Below are 14,078 nucleotides of genomic sequence, written 5' to 3' on the forward strand. Positions count from 1 at the left end.
CACGAGAGCAGAGTAGAGAGGCAGAACCACCTTCCTCGACCTGCTGGCCACGCTTCTTCTGATGCAGCGCAGGGTGCAGTTGCCTTTCTGGGCTGTGAGCGCACATTGTTGGCTCATGTTGAGCTTCTCATCCACCAACACCCCAAAGTCCTTCTCCTCAGGGCTGCTCTCAATCCATTCTCTGCCCAACCTATATTTGTGCCTGGGATTACCATGACCCAGATGCAGGACCTTTCACTTGGCTTGATTGAACTTCATGAGGTATAATACAGGTTCAAATACAGGTTTATACAGGTTCAAAGTCTGTATACTAAGGTCTCACATAAGCTCTTTCTCTCTCCAACAAAGCATTTCCAGCATTTAAGTAAAGACCTGGTAGTCCTTTGTACAAATCCTACAAAATCTCCTCTCCACTATAGTAAGCAAGATATTTAAGTTAGATTTGATGATTGTTAGTACAGAACCAAGATTTCACCAAGAGAATATAGAAAAACTTGACACTTCCTGAACTTTTGTAGAAGGAAGCTAACAATTTTTTAAGATATAACTAAGATATACCAGTCACATACCACTTTGGGTGGCACTGATATGTCCCTTTTATTGATTTTAAATGTTTTCTTTCTTAGCACTATTTTTAATGCAACTGAACAGTTTGAATGGTCTGCATGCACTTGTCTATTTGAGAAGTTGATCATGATGCAGTGATCCTACAAGGCACCTCTAAGTAAATGAGATTTGCCCTAGTCTATTTTGAAGAGCCCTCTCCTATTAGATGCTATGATTAGATTGGATGAAACAAGTGATGCTTCTGTAAGTACGTGATTGTATGGAGAAACAAACCCGCAGACGCTCGGAGTAGGGAAGTTCAGGGCATCTGTGAGTCTGCACTGTATGAGAGCAGAGATGTTTAGAGTAAATCCCACTTATGCGCTAGGGGAATTGGATGGCACAGAAAGTGTTTAGCTGCTCTGTTATCAGCAGGATTTCTCTGTTTCTAAAATGCTGCTATATTTTTCGCCATCCATGTGTTCAATAAACACTGAACGGTCTTTTCATTTAAAATATGGTCTGAATGTAAATTTTTCTCTATCTCCTTTGAGAAGGAGATAAACTCCTTGGAACCTCAGAAGGTAATATTGAAATTATCCACTGCTCATTTCCTTTGGTGCCATCAGGACCCAGCTCAAGACTTCCCAGCTGCACAGACGAAATATCAATGGGTAGAGAGGGAGAAAAGACTACTAGTGATAAACAAAATCATACACAAACTGTTGTCACAAATTTCAGCATATTTCCTTTACGTATTCAGCTCAGACCCCTCTAGGATGCTTACCCAGAGGAATAAGGGGATAAGAAGCTCCCTCACCTATGCAATACGCACAATTTCCATGAGCAATGTGAAGCAACTGATTCCAGGCTGTTACTCTCCCATATGGACAGAAAGCGAAAGGTGCCTGCCAAGTCTGGCCCTGACACTATTCTGTTGATGCGATGGCCTCTCTTCCACTGTCGCTGCAGCACCACACAACGGGGTTGGGGTGGGGGGGGAGGGTGGTTGTGGTTTTGATGCGTCTGGGAGGGTGAGTACAAATGCAGAAGGCTGCTCTTGAAATGTCAGCCTGATGACAGGAATTACTGGCACAACTGTGAGCAAGCTCATTCCTGCAAAATCTTTGGCAACAGAGAACCTCAAAATCATGTTCAGAATTTCTATGAACATACACATCTTTTGGACATTTGTTAGACTTTTCTATGGTCCTCTCTCCTTCGTAACAACACTTAGATTTTTTATATTATGTGTATGAGATTTTCTGTCTAAGATTAGTTTTGTCCTTAAAAACATCTCCCACATTGCTACGGTATTTTCAAAGGAACTATAATCTTATCATATACATCTGTCCAGATTTTAATATAATCAGAAAAGCATATGGTTATGCATATTAACATATTATAAGAAGGAGGCACTTTAGGCAGACCTCAATTTTCAGCTTTAATAACTTGAATATTTATATGCTCTTTGAAAGCACTCTAAATGACATAGTGAGGGCCAAAATCTACTCTGTTTTGATTTCCCTGATTAAATCAGGAGTTACATGCATTAGCAAGTGCAAAAACAGGCACTTAGGTCTTATATTTTCGACATTTTTTTAAATGTCATTGCAACTTTATGCAGAAAAAAAGCCAAGGGATTAAAGCTGTGTAAGTTTGGAGATTTAATAAATATCAGAAACACTTTTCTTCTAACTTTTGCCTCTCTTGGTTCCAACATTCCTATGTATATTCTTCAGGTGCTCACTGTCTACACAGAGGCAAGGAAATTGTGTTGCCAGGATAGTTACAACAGTACAGAAGGGCCACATTTAAAAGCAAAAATGTATAGTTGACAAGGCAAGCTTATAGGCTTTTGGGAACCTAGGAGGTAAACTGATTATCTCTTCTGAGATAAATTGATTTTAAAAAGCGTCAGTGTATGGAGTTGAAAAATTTAAGAGCAGTATAAAAAGAAATCATTACTGAACTCTAGAGGACCATCAACTACACGTTGTGGAACAGCCACGACAAGATTACCAAGGAATCAAAAAAGACAAATGGCCCTACAAGAAGCTTTTGAAATCTACTAAAGGTCAGTTGAAGTGAAAGGCATATCATTTTATTCTTTTTTCTGACCCCTGAAAAGTCTTTATTTTGGCTGATGACTATTGGTATAGTATTTTTACATAAGGATTTCCATATTTAGCTAAGTAGTTTGCCTGCCCTAATCTTAGGCCAGTGCTTTTTGAGAAATTCCAAGCTCTTATTAACTTAAACCCAAACTTTTAAATGATGCCCCTTAAAAAAAGACTGAAATTATCAGGACTGAACGTCTATTGATTTTATTTTTAGAAAACAGAGGCTCAAGCAAATGATTGCTGAAAAACTTGAGGATTGCAGGCTTATACAATGCCTTTGAGAATTCTTACAATATAGAATGGCAGTATTTCCAAACTGTCTTGCATCTTCCTTAGCTTACAAAGAGGGCATATCAAACCAATTAGACATGCTAAAAACAAAATGGAGATATTAGAAAGCAAACAAAACAGGAATCTGATAAAAAATGTAAATCGCTAGACTCTGCTAGAAGCAAATTTAACTTCTTATTTAAAGATAATATTTAAAGATAGTATTTTTAAGACATCGTCTGACAGCTTACTGCAATTATTAAAAAAAGGAAAAACAGGCAAACTGTTTATTTACTGAATTAATACACAGGAACCTTCTGAAATAATTTATTGCATAGAGGTCTGTAACCAAAGGAAATGTATCCTATGAGTCTTTTTTTCCTCTCTGTTCTCTGCTCCCTAAGATTATTCAATTATTTAGTTGTGGGCAAAAAGCCACATTCAGAAAGACAACTGAGTATCCAAGTTCTCAATGGCATTAGGACCAGGTTTGGTGGCATACTGCTAACTCATTTGCCCAGGGAGAATCACCACTCTTCATGGAGAGATTGGCCTCTTAACTGGTGCAGTGCCTTTGCGGCTTCTTTCCCTGTACTGCTTGCTAAAAGAAGTTGTGGTTGATGCTTTCCTTGGAATCACTTTCACTCCGTAAGTGTTAGAGAAGCCTCATCATAACATCCAAAGAAAAGCTTAGGAACAGGAGGACCTACATCAGGACTTAGATCCTGTTGTGATGAGATTCACTTGGCACTTCTCAGCTGCAGATTAGTGTCTATTTCAATAGCCAGCAAACAAACAGCATGATTAATAATTATATCTGAAATACGTTGCAGAAATACCTCTGAAATATCTTGTTGGAACACGACTGCCAGACTTCCTTTCAACCCTACATCCCAAAGACAGCTGTAACTGAAATTTTACAAGTAACGTGCAAGAGTTCCCCCCCACCCCATAGCACTCCATCTGCTGTTAGATCTCATCAGCAGTTATAATAAAGTAATGTTTGCATTTCCAATGAAAAAAACCCAACTTGAGAAAGAAAAGGCTGTTAATAAAGTCATGCTTCAAAATGTCACCTCACACATTGCCTGGGAAAAGAGGTTACATGCTACAGTTTTCCTTGGCAATGTTAATCAGATTAATTACTTCATTTTGCTTACAATCCAAGAAGCTAATTGTTTTGCTATTTTTGTAGGTAGTATGTGCCTATACCAAAAAGTATTGATGGTCAAAGATAAGTGGATTTAAGAAAAAAAAAAACAAAACAGATCTGAATTATCTATTTCACTGACATCATAGTGCTAGGGGAAAAAAAATTAAAGCATCACTTCCTGAATTGCATCCACTTTAGTCACATTGTTATAGGTGTCAACTCTGTCAGAATATCATTTGTCAAAACGAATTAGCGAAACATTTAGTACTTCCCTTTTAGTGAAGAATAAGTTTGTAATGGCATTTCAATTTTCCTTCATCCTCCTGTTAGGACTTGATAAATGCTCTCTCACAAGCACTGGTGATCTTTTGACATGGTGCCTGCACTCTAATCTAGAAAATCTAAAGAAAGTCAAAGGCAGAAAGCTTTCTGTGTTTCTTAACATTTCTTGACATCTCAGCAAGTTATTTTCATCTACACGATCTAATTTGAATGCATTAGTTGGTTTTTTTCTCCCCTCCTAAATCATGTTTTATTTTGAGTGGATATCCATATTAACAGAGATTAATGAACACAAAACAGTATGTCAGTGAAAAACATTTGAAGCACTCGTGTATGTTCATGTGTGTTATATACAAGAGGGGGATGAACTATTTTATACCTTATCTATGAGGTACAGTGAAAAAATTTTATTTAATCAATCACAAATGCTCATTTTTCTTTCTTTTCTCATAAAGTTGAGATCCGTCATAAAGCCACACTGGGAAGAGACACTTCCCGTGAGATATCTGCTGTACTTACTATCCTTGAGAAACAAATATGGTTTTCTTCAATGCAAAACCCAACTGTAGGCACAGCTAAAGGCACAACAATGAGTGAGTCAAACGGCCCAAATGTTGATTGGGCAACCTTTCTGAGCAACACCATCAGAGATTTCCCATCTTCTGAACACACACAGCAACAGCCATCTGCTACACATGGAGCTCTGTCACTGGAGCTGACTCAAAGTTTGTCAAAAGCATGAGCAGAATGGAGGAGAGGCCCTGAGATGCAGGACTGGGTGAAAGCTCTGGAGCAGCAGGTTGGTCACTCCTGGCAGTTCCCAAGCTGCGGACACTGGGAGCCCTGACCACTACTCTCCAGAGCTATCACTCCCACAGCAGCAGCAGCTACTGTCTCATAGGTCATCTCTTCCCTTAATGACACCAATCAGCCCTGCCTGCCAGACTAAGCATGGACAAACTTGGCAGCAGAGCTGTGCCTTCCTCTACCTCTACCAGTAAGCCCTCCAAGCCACGTTCTTTGCTTAGAACTGAACTAGCCTTCCTGTCTTGGAAAAAAAAGGAAAGAATGCCATTTGGCTACAGTTGGTGGTATGGGAGTCCAAAAGGTAACAGAGAAACGGTAGAGGCTGGGAAATTCAGAATACAAAAGAAAGAAAGAAATAAAAGGATATTGATAAAGGACAATGATGATGGGTCAGAGCTAGAAAGGATTCTGCAGAACAGGAAGAAGCATTTAATAAGTTTTTATGTTCTGTATTTTGGGAAAGAGTCAGATAATGTATACATACCAGATGTTGATGACGGTATTGATGGTGATGATGAATGCTAATTTCCCTTCCCAACTCAGAAGGAAATCAAGTGGCATCTCCAAAAGGCAGGAATTTTAAAATGGATGTGTTCAGATAACTTCTGACAGAAGTTGCTGACGAGCTACTAGAAATGATTTTCAATAGCTTTTGGAAGTTGTGAAGTGTCAGAGGACTGCAACAAAGGCAGTGTTGTGCAATACTTTGAAAGGATAAGTGCGTTAACCTGAGTGATTTCAGGTCTGTCCATTCTGGACAAAATAACTCAGGAGCTGACATGGAACTTGAGTAAGAAAAAAATTAAGGGAGTGGGGCAATATAACAGGTGCCAATCATTATGTGTATGTGGAAATTAGATCTTTCAAATTCAATTATCCAAAATATCTTTTATCAATGGATTTACAAGCTTGGTTATTAAAAGTAATAATGTCAATGCAATAGTTAGATTTCCACAGGACATTTACCTTCATTTTGCATGACATTTTGGCTATGAACCTGGAATGATAAGAATCAGTATCTCATACATAAAATAGATTAAAATCTGGCTGGTATGTGGCAACATGTATTTTCAGTGAAGGAACACTCATTGAATGAGTGTCTCTTTATTGTGTCCCATAAGGATCTGTTCTCAGATTTTACAAGTTAACATTAATCAGAGACCTGAAAAAACAAAAATACAAAAGCATTACCAATAACATTTGCAAATGACAGAAAGATTGGGAAACAAGTTACTAACACAGCATTATCTAAGTAATTCCATAAACTGGGCATAGACAAAGAAATATGCATTTAAATACATAAGTTTAAATTCTCAGGAACTAAAATGGTGTACATACAGGATCTTGGACTCCTTCATAGAATGCAATTGCTGGCTTGAGGATTACAATAGATAAACATTGAAGGTAATATTGTGGCTAAAAAGTAATAGAATTGTTCTTTAGTTATGTAAATAATATTTCACGGCATTCTGACTGCTTCTGCAGTAATATCCAGTACTCCAAGATATTGGAAAACTGGTCAAGCTTCAAAGAGTAGCCATCAACATCATGAAAGACAGGAAGATGCTACTTAAAGTGAGCTATCCAATCTCCTTCTCAGATGAATTAAAAAAAAACCCTCCAAAGCAAGAACCAAAAGCAACGCATTAAGCAGCTTTTAATTGTAGAAGGAATGGAATTCTAGAACAATATTCCAAGAGAACTATTGGTATTAAGGAACTTACCAGGCTGGATTTTGAAATGGGTTAAGTGCACACACACAGTTATACAATGTGAGGAGTCCATGAAGAAGATGCTTGAAGAATTGTGTGACTTTGAGTTGGGCTGGTTCTTGGGAAACTTCTGCTCAAGTGGTGCCAAAGCTGGACCTCTACGTCTACTCTGCATTCCTAAAGTATGTTTCCTATTTCAAAATAGTTGAAATTCTCATATAATCACGCCTTCTAGAATGCTTGAGAATGTCTTAAAAATGAAGACACTTTCAAACTTAAGTGTAGCAAATGTCATTTATCTGTAACATGCCCCTATAACTTGCCACCACAGTTGGTCACGCAGATACCCAGGCTACTCAAGCACAAAGCACCCAACCTGGGAGTTGGGTCCATTAGAGTGCTGTAGGCTATAAATCTGGTTTAAATAATATTACACTTCTAAGTACTTGACTAGCTACAGTTTGAAATGCTAATGCTAACGTGTTAGTTGTGACAGCTTCAGTATGCCAACCTTACAAACTCCACAAGGACTCTGTAGACATAAAAGTTCAAGAGAAGCAGTTCAGCATGTAAAGCACTCATCAGAGAAGTGGGGAATATGGCTTCAATCTCAACATGAGGTGATAAGAAAATTCATCTTTCACACAGGAGAGTGACTTAGTCACTGAAATACTGTATTTCTTGAGCTGGACTCCACCAGACCTGGAGTTAACTTTCTTTATAGCAGCCTGTATGTGGTTGTGCTTTGGATTTGTGGCTAAAACAGTGTCAGTTACACACCAGTGTTTTGGCTATCGCTGAACAGTGTTCGCACAGCACCAAGGCTTTCTCTTTTTCTCACTCTGCCCCATCCTTCCCCTGCAGTGAGTAGGCTGAGGATGGGCAAGAAACTGGACGGAGACAGAACCAGGACAGCTGACCCAAACTGGCCATGGCGTTACTCCATACGATATGACAATGTGCTCAGCAATAAAAACTGAAGTAGAAGGGGAATTTGGGCTTCCAAGGAGGTCATTGTTTGGACACTGACTGGGCATAGGTCTCCCTGTCAGATGTAGTGAGCAATTTCCTTTGTTTTGCTTGGGTTTTTTCCTCCCTTCCTGTGTCTATGAAGCCGTCTTTATCTCGACACACAAGTTTTCTCACTCGTTCTTCCTATTTTCTCTCCTCGTCCCATTGGGACGAGCAGGGAGAGTATGTGAGGAGTATGTGAGTGACTGTTGGTGGGTGGCTAGCGGCTGGCCAGGGTCAACCCACCACTTGGAACAATGAACACATAAAAAATTCTTGCAAAACACAGCAGTGTAACATTGGACAGTAATGCTTCACAAAACGGTATTCCTGTCTTCTCAGGGGAAAAGTTGATCCAGAATCTCTTCCAGTTAGTGTGATCAGTGAGATAACATGTAAAATAAGAATCATCATCATATTTCCCTCCTTGGCTCTCACTAAGAGTACTCCTGAGTAAAACATATTTTTTATGTTGAAAAAATTTATTTTCAGTTGCCCAAAGCACTTTTTTGCATAATAAATACATGAATGAATCACCTATCTCTACAGCTGAGCTGTGGCCAACCACCATTTCAAGGGGAGTTAGGATTAAGGTAAAACACCCCCATTTTTTTGGTTTTCATCATGTAACTGTGAACCATATCTGGATCCCTCTTGTCTACTGGATCTGTTCCTAATTAGCAGTGAAGCAGAATTCCTTGATGTGTGCAGAACTTAAATGCTCTGAATAAAATCACAGTTGCAGAAATTAAGGGTAAAACATCTGTGCTTGCAGGTGTGCACCGTCCCCACCCTCTTATTCATTAAAATATATGCCTTTGCCTGTTGGTGTTCCTGATTACAGTATGGAGAACATCCTTTTCCTTTTATTCTAAATAACAATGGCCCTTGTCACCACAAAGATAATTAGTAGCAGCATAAAGCCAAGTTTCCCTGAGACTAAAATTCAAATGTACATCACCATGAAACAATTCTTTATAAAGATTTACATTTTTAGAATGTATCCCTGAAATGTTTCTACATAAAAATAAGGCAAACTGATGAAATACTGTTTCTATTAGTAAGATAGGCTTTCCCTCAGCCTGTTTTATAAGCCTCTTTCCTCATAAACATGTATGCTTTCCTCATAAACATGTATGCTTTCCTCATAAACATGTATGCTTTCCTCATAAGCATGTGCCTATGCATTGAAATTGTGTAATAATTATACCCAAAACCTCTTCCTACAGAAATCAGTGGCAAGTCTTCCATTGACATCAATGGAATCAGGCTGAAAGTGAATTCTATTTTTAGATTAAAATAACTTAAATAATAAAAGGCTAATTATGATCTAATTGTAATGATTATAAAGCCTTTTTCAAATTCTTTGCCTGTCTGAAAACTAAGCTTGCAGATCAGCTCAGACAGATTTAATTTTTTTCGGTCTAAATGAAATGGACTTTGCAGTGATTGAGGGCATGATCATCAATTCTGTGCGGTTCAGAGATGCTTACATCTGCTTGTTCAAACTACCAAAATTTGGTAGCATATGGTAAAAACATGAAAAGGACAGTACTCAAGAAGAGAAATTTGGCAATAAGTGTGTGCTTTTCCAGAAGGCAATGTCTTCTGAAAACAATAAATAATCAACTGAGGTTTTTAGAAATTGTTCTAGGTATTAATGTAGATTCTGAAATACAGGCCTGGGAGGGGAGGCTGCAGGAAAGGCTAGGAGAACTTAGTACAGAAAGGTACAGGCTATGATTTTCAGAGGACAGGATGATGAGACCCAGAGTTAGAGGCAGAGCCAGTTAGAAGACTCCTATACAATGTTTCCTCCTTTGGAAGGTGCTGATTCAGTGAAATCAAATGATTTTGCAAGAATCTTCATTTCAACAAATTTCTCCCCAAAACAAGGATGCTGCTGTTTCGTGGAAGCTCCCAGTCAATCACCTTCTGTGTTCTGCTGGGTACACAATGAAACCTGCCTACGAGCAATGAAGCATACATAGTGCTTTTTCTGAATATGAGCTGTAGTTTTAAAAAAAAAATTCTGATTCACAAAATACTGTGTATTCTGTAATTTAAGTTAGTATTTGTTAGAGGCCAGACAATTAAAGATTGCTTCTTTGGAAGTCAAGAAAGTTTGTAGTTTGTACTAGTATAAGGAGACTGGCAACACCAAAAAAAAGCCAGTAGCCTTTTACAAGAGAAGTCCTTGTGTGTTGGAAACACAGAAATAGTTCTTTTCTTTTTCTGCTCTGTATGTTATTCTCCTGAATGTATTGCAATAAAAGAGCTGTCTGAGCTTGTAAATTTAAGCACATACAAATCGACACTCTCAAAGTATTCATTAAAAAATGAGAGAGGAAAAAAATCCAGGTGATCTTTGCCCTAGTGCAACCCATTTTCTAGCAAATGGGTAAAAAAAGCAGAACAAATCAAATATTTAAAAATAAATCCTAATTCCTACATGGGCAAATACAATGAAGATTTAGCATTCATTTAGCTGCCTATTTACCTGGATTTCCAATTTACAAAATTAGAAAAGATATCCAAGCTAATCAGTTATTATTTCAGCACTCCACTTTAAATTAAGAAAGACAGTGGCAACTAACTTTTACCTGTCTCTTCAAAGCAGCACATCTAAAATCCTACCCTTTTTCTCCAGCGGCTCCAGCCTCTAGTCAACCCACTCTTCAATTTTCACAATCCTCTGATATGCACAGTTCTAAAGCTGTTTGGTTTCCCCTTAGCCTAACCCACTGCACAGACCTTTACAAGGCTTATAAATGTCAGCTTTATCAGTAGAAAGCCTGTCTTTCATGTGTGATCAGCACATTGTGCCGAACCTTGTGAGGCACTGGACACTGCTGCGATGCGAGCAATCTCCAGGAACCGTGTCCTGTAAGTGTATGGTTAATTCTTTTCCTCCATAATTCAAGTGCTTAAAGTTAAGTTAGTGTTCACCTGCCTTTTGCGATCAAGCAAGAGTATTCTGCACTTTAAAGGATCTTTCCATAGAATTAGGTGTATGGCTAAATTTCAGTCAATAGCTAATCTCACATTGACTTCATTCAAGCCGAATCATAGTTCTGAACGTAAATACAGATGTATTGCCAGAATTTCAAAGAGCATTTTATTATTCAGATGTCCTCAGGATATGAACTATAAAAAGCAGTGATGTGACTTTGCGTATTTGTGGTACCAGCACATTTGTGCTTCACACTTCACAGGCAACACCACAGCCACGACAGAAGTGGAATACATTATTTCACATACATTTGGACTCAGTAGAAAAGGCACAAATAGGTGTGACAAATACAATGAGTTTTCAAACATGACTATACTCTAAATTGCTTTGTAAGAGGACATTAAGATGTTCATTGCATGAAGAGGTAGCATTTATAACATGCTGGCTGCGTTCTGAAACAACCAAAAACCATCAAAGCCCATATCTTCTCTGATAAAATTAAAACAAATGTTCACCCCTGAGTTCCTTTCTAGAAAAACTGCTGGGTAAAAATGTCAATTACCCTAGTTACAAACTTCTTGTTTCCTTCTGTGGTGTTTTTTTAATTTATTTTGCATGGGCTGTCAGATGAATTATATCATTTTAGGTACAAAGTAGTATTCTAATTAACAAGACCATAGAGAAATGTCACTGCATCCTTTTGGAAAATTTACTGGTTTCTTCAGTCACAGGGGCCAATATTTATGTCATAAGTAAGAGAACAAGTGCAGTATACAATCCACATGGAAATTTCCACCAAGGAAACAAAAATAGTAGGAACTAAAGGCCTCTGTAAACTAATGGTAAAATGCATAACAAACACCAAGTGAACAAATACTGACTTAAAATAATGCATATGAACTGCAACAGCAGACTGAATTTGACTGAGGGGGTTATTTTGTCCCAAGTTTCTCTTCCTCTGCAATCAGTATCAACAGCACTTTGATATTTGATATTGATTGATACTTTGAATTTTCCAAGGCAGCTAAGCCAACACATGAATGTTAAGCTACTCTTTAAATTAAACTTTTTTCTCTTGCCTGCTTACATAATCAAAACTATCCATAAATTAATGTGATTTAATGCCAGAAAGAACCATCAACTCTTCATATGTGAGCACCTGTATAATGCCAGCCCATACATTCACTCCAGATCCCACTGTGATGTGTCCAGTGACCTACATCTTGAATAAAACGTTCTGAAACATCTGCAGCAAATTTTTATTAAAGAACATCAAAAGTCTGAAAATGGATCACTTTCCTCAGTCATTTGTCCCAGTGGTTAATCACCATCACAAGTTAAAATGTTTGTCTTTTTTCTAATTGGAATTTGTCAGCTTACCAGCGACTGGTGCTTGTTATGCATTTACCCATTAGGATACAGCGCCCTGTAGCTCCTACTGGTTTTGTTTGCTTGGAGCAAATGAAATGTTTTTTGATAAATCAAGCTGTATGTCTTTTTGACAAACTAGGTTGACTAAACTGGTTTAGATTCCCACTATAAGGCATTTTTTTCAGCCCTCAAATCATTTAGAATTTTATCCCCATGTCTTTTCAATATTTTAACTTTCTTTTTTACGTTAACAATATTAAACAATTAAAATGAACACAGAATAGCAAAATTAATACTAATAATCCTTAGATTGAAATAAAGTTCCCACTCTCTCAAGGATGACATTAGCTTTTTGTATTTTGGGTTGGAGGGTTTTTTTGATGCAGCTCCTCTATAACCACATAATGTATTTAGAACTTCTCTCAGGGGCACAGTGTAATTTGCATACGTGCTTTATTCCTGTATTTATGATTGACATTTGACTGTATTAGCATACATTTTCTTAGACTGGGCCTAGCTTATCTAGAGATCTGAATCTTCCCTTTTCTCCCCATTAATTGCCATTTCACAAATCTGCACATCTTGTCAGCAATTATGCTTTGTATATCATCGATGGAGACAGTGATGCATTAGACTCTTTGTCAAGCTCTGTGCAATGCAGTAGGCATAATCTCATTTGATGGTCACTCTTTGCTCATTGAGGTCAGTGTGCTGAGTTTTAACTTATGCAACGTTTATTTTCCTGACATTGCATAGTGCTTTTTTAATAAAAATATCCTGTAATACTAATTCAGTGCCTTAGAGAAATCCAAGATACTTCATCCACATTGTTATCTATAGCTACGAAGTTCGCACTTTCATCAGGGAATAAAATCAGGTTTGCGAAGACCTATTTTCTGTAGAACCACACTGATTGGTTTTAATTTAATTACAATTTTTTGTCGGCTGAATCCTGAATCATCATCTTATTATTTTTCTGGGGATTGCTGTCTCAGTAGGCAGAGCTGTCTGGCGTAGCTCATTTGCCTTTTGTGTTTGGATTTTTGGCACAACTCAACACTGTCCATTTTTGGCGATTCCATAATATATTAAAATTATCCATTGCCTCCCGCAACTTCATAACATCAGTTTTGCACACTACTGTCCTTATGCTGCGGACTCAGACTTTTACTACATCCTTATCCTACCCTTTTGCAAGACATCAACTTTGGAGGACACCGTTGCAGGTATGGTTAGGGGCATGTGTTTAACAGAATATTGGCCATCTCTTTCTGAGGTCAGTGACAAATCCAGAAGGAGCTCCTGGAAAACCTTCCTGTCATTCTTGTAATTTCACCTGCGGGTTAGCACTGTGTGGAAAGGAGGAGGAATTCTGGCTCTGGGTGACTGGCACTGGCCCCATGTCACTTACTATGCACGGACTGAGCTGTCAGATGTTGGAGTCCTGGTCAGCCTTGATAGTGGACAAAGAATGGTTTGAGTCAGGCAGGTATCCACCTGGAAGAGGAAGGCTAAGCCTATTTACAAGGGAATGCAGTGACACCTGAGGACCACAACTGTAGTGGCTTGAGGGGGAAGGGAACAAGAATGGACTAGTGAGAAGTCAGGTGGCTTATTTGAGGAAGTTCCTGCATGGTGGGCTGTGACTAAGTAATACCCAGGCTGCCGGGGCTGCTGCCCGCCTCATTGCCCCTTGTCAAAATCTTGAACACCTGAGTTCCAGCAGAGCAACTGTCCCAGCTCAGCTCTTTCCTTCAGGTAGCTGTAGAGGTGCATTGGTTTTTTTTTAATCTGTTTCTGAATATGAGTTTATCCTTCCAGGGAATTACGGCCTGGTAAATAAGGTCATC

At 38.4% G+C, this 14,078-nt stretch overlaps 1 protein-coding gene across 3 annotated transcripts in view; it reads right to left on the bottom strand.

Annotated features, from left to right (window-relative positions):
* Window positions 1-14,078, bottom strand: part of GRM1 (glutamate metabotropic receptor 1) — a 179,611-nt gene that overhangs the window by 154,607 nt on the left and 10,926 nt on the right. The window lies entirely within an intron of this gene.

The sequence above is a fragment of the Numenius arquata genome, chromosome 2, assembly GCF_964106895.1.
Source record: "Numenius arquata chromosome 2, bNumArq3.hap1.1, whole genome shotgun sequence".
NCBI lineage: Eukaryota > Metazoa > Chordata > Aves > Charadriiformes > Scolopacidae > Numenius > Numenius arquata.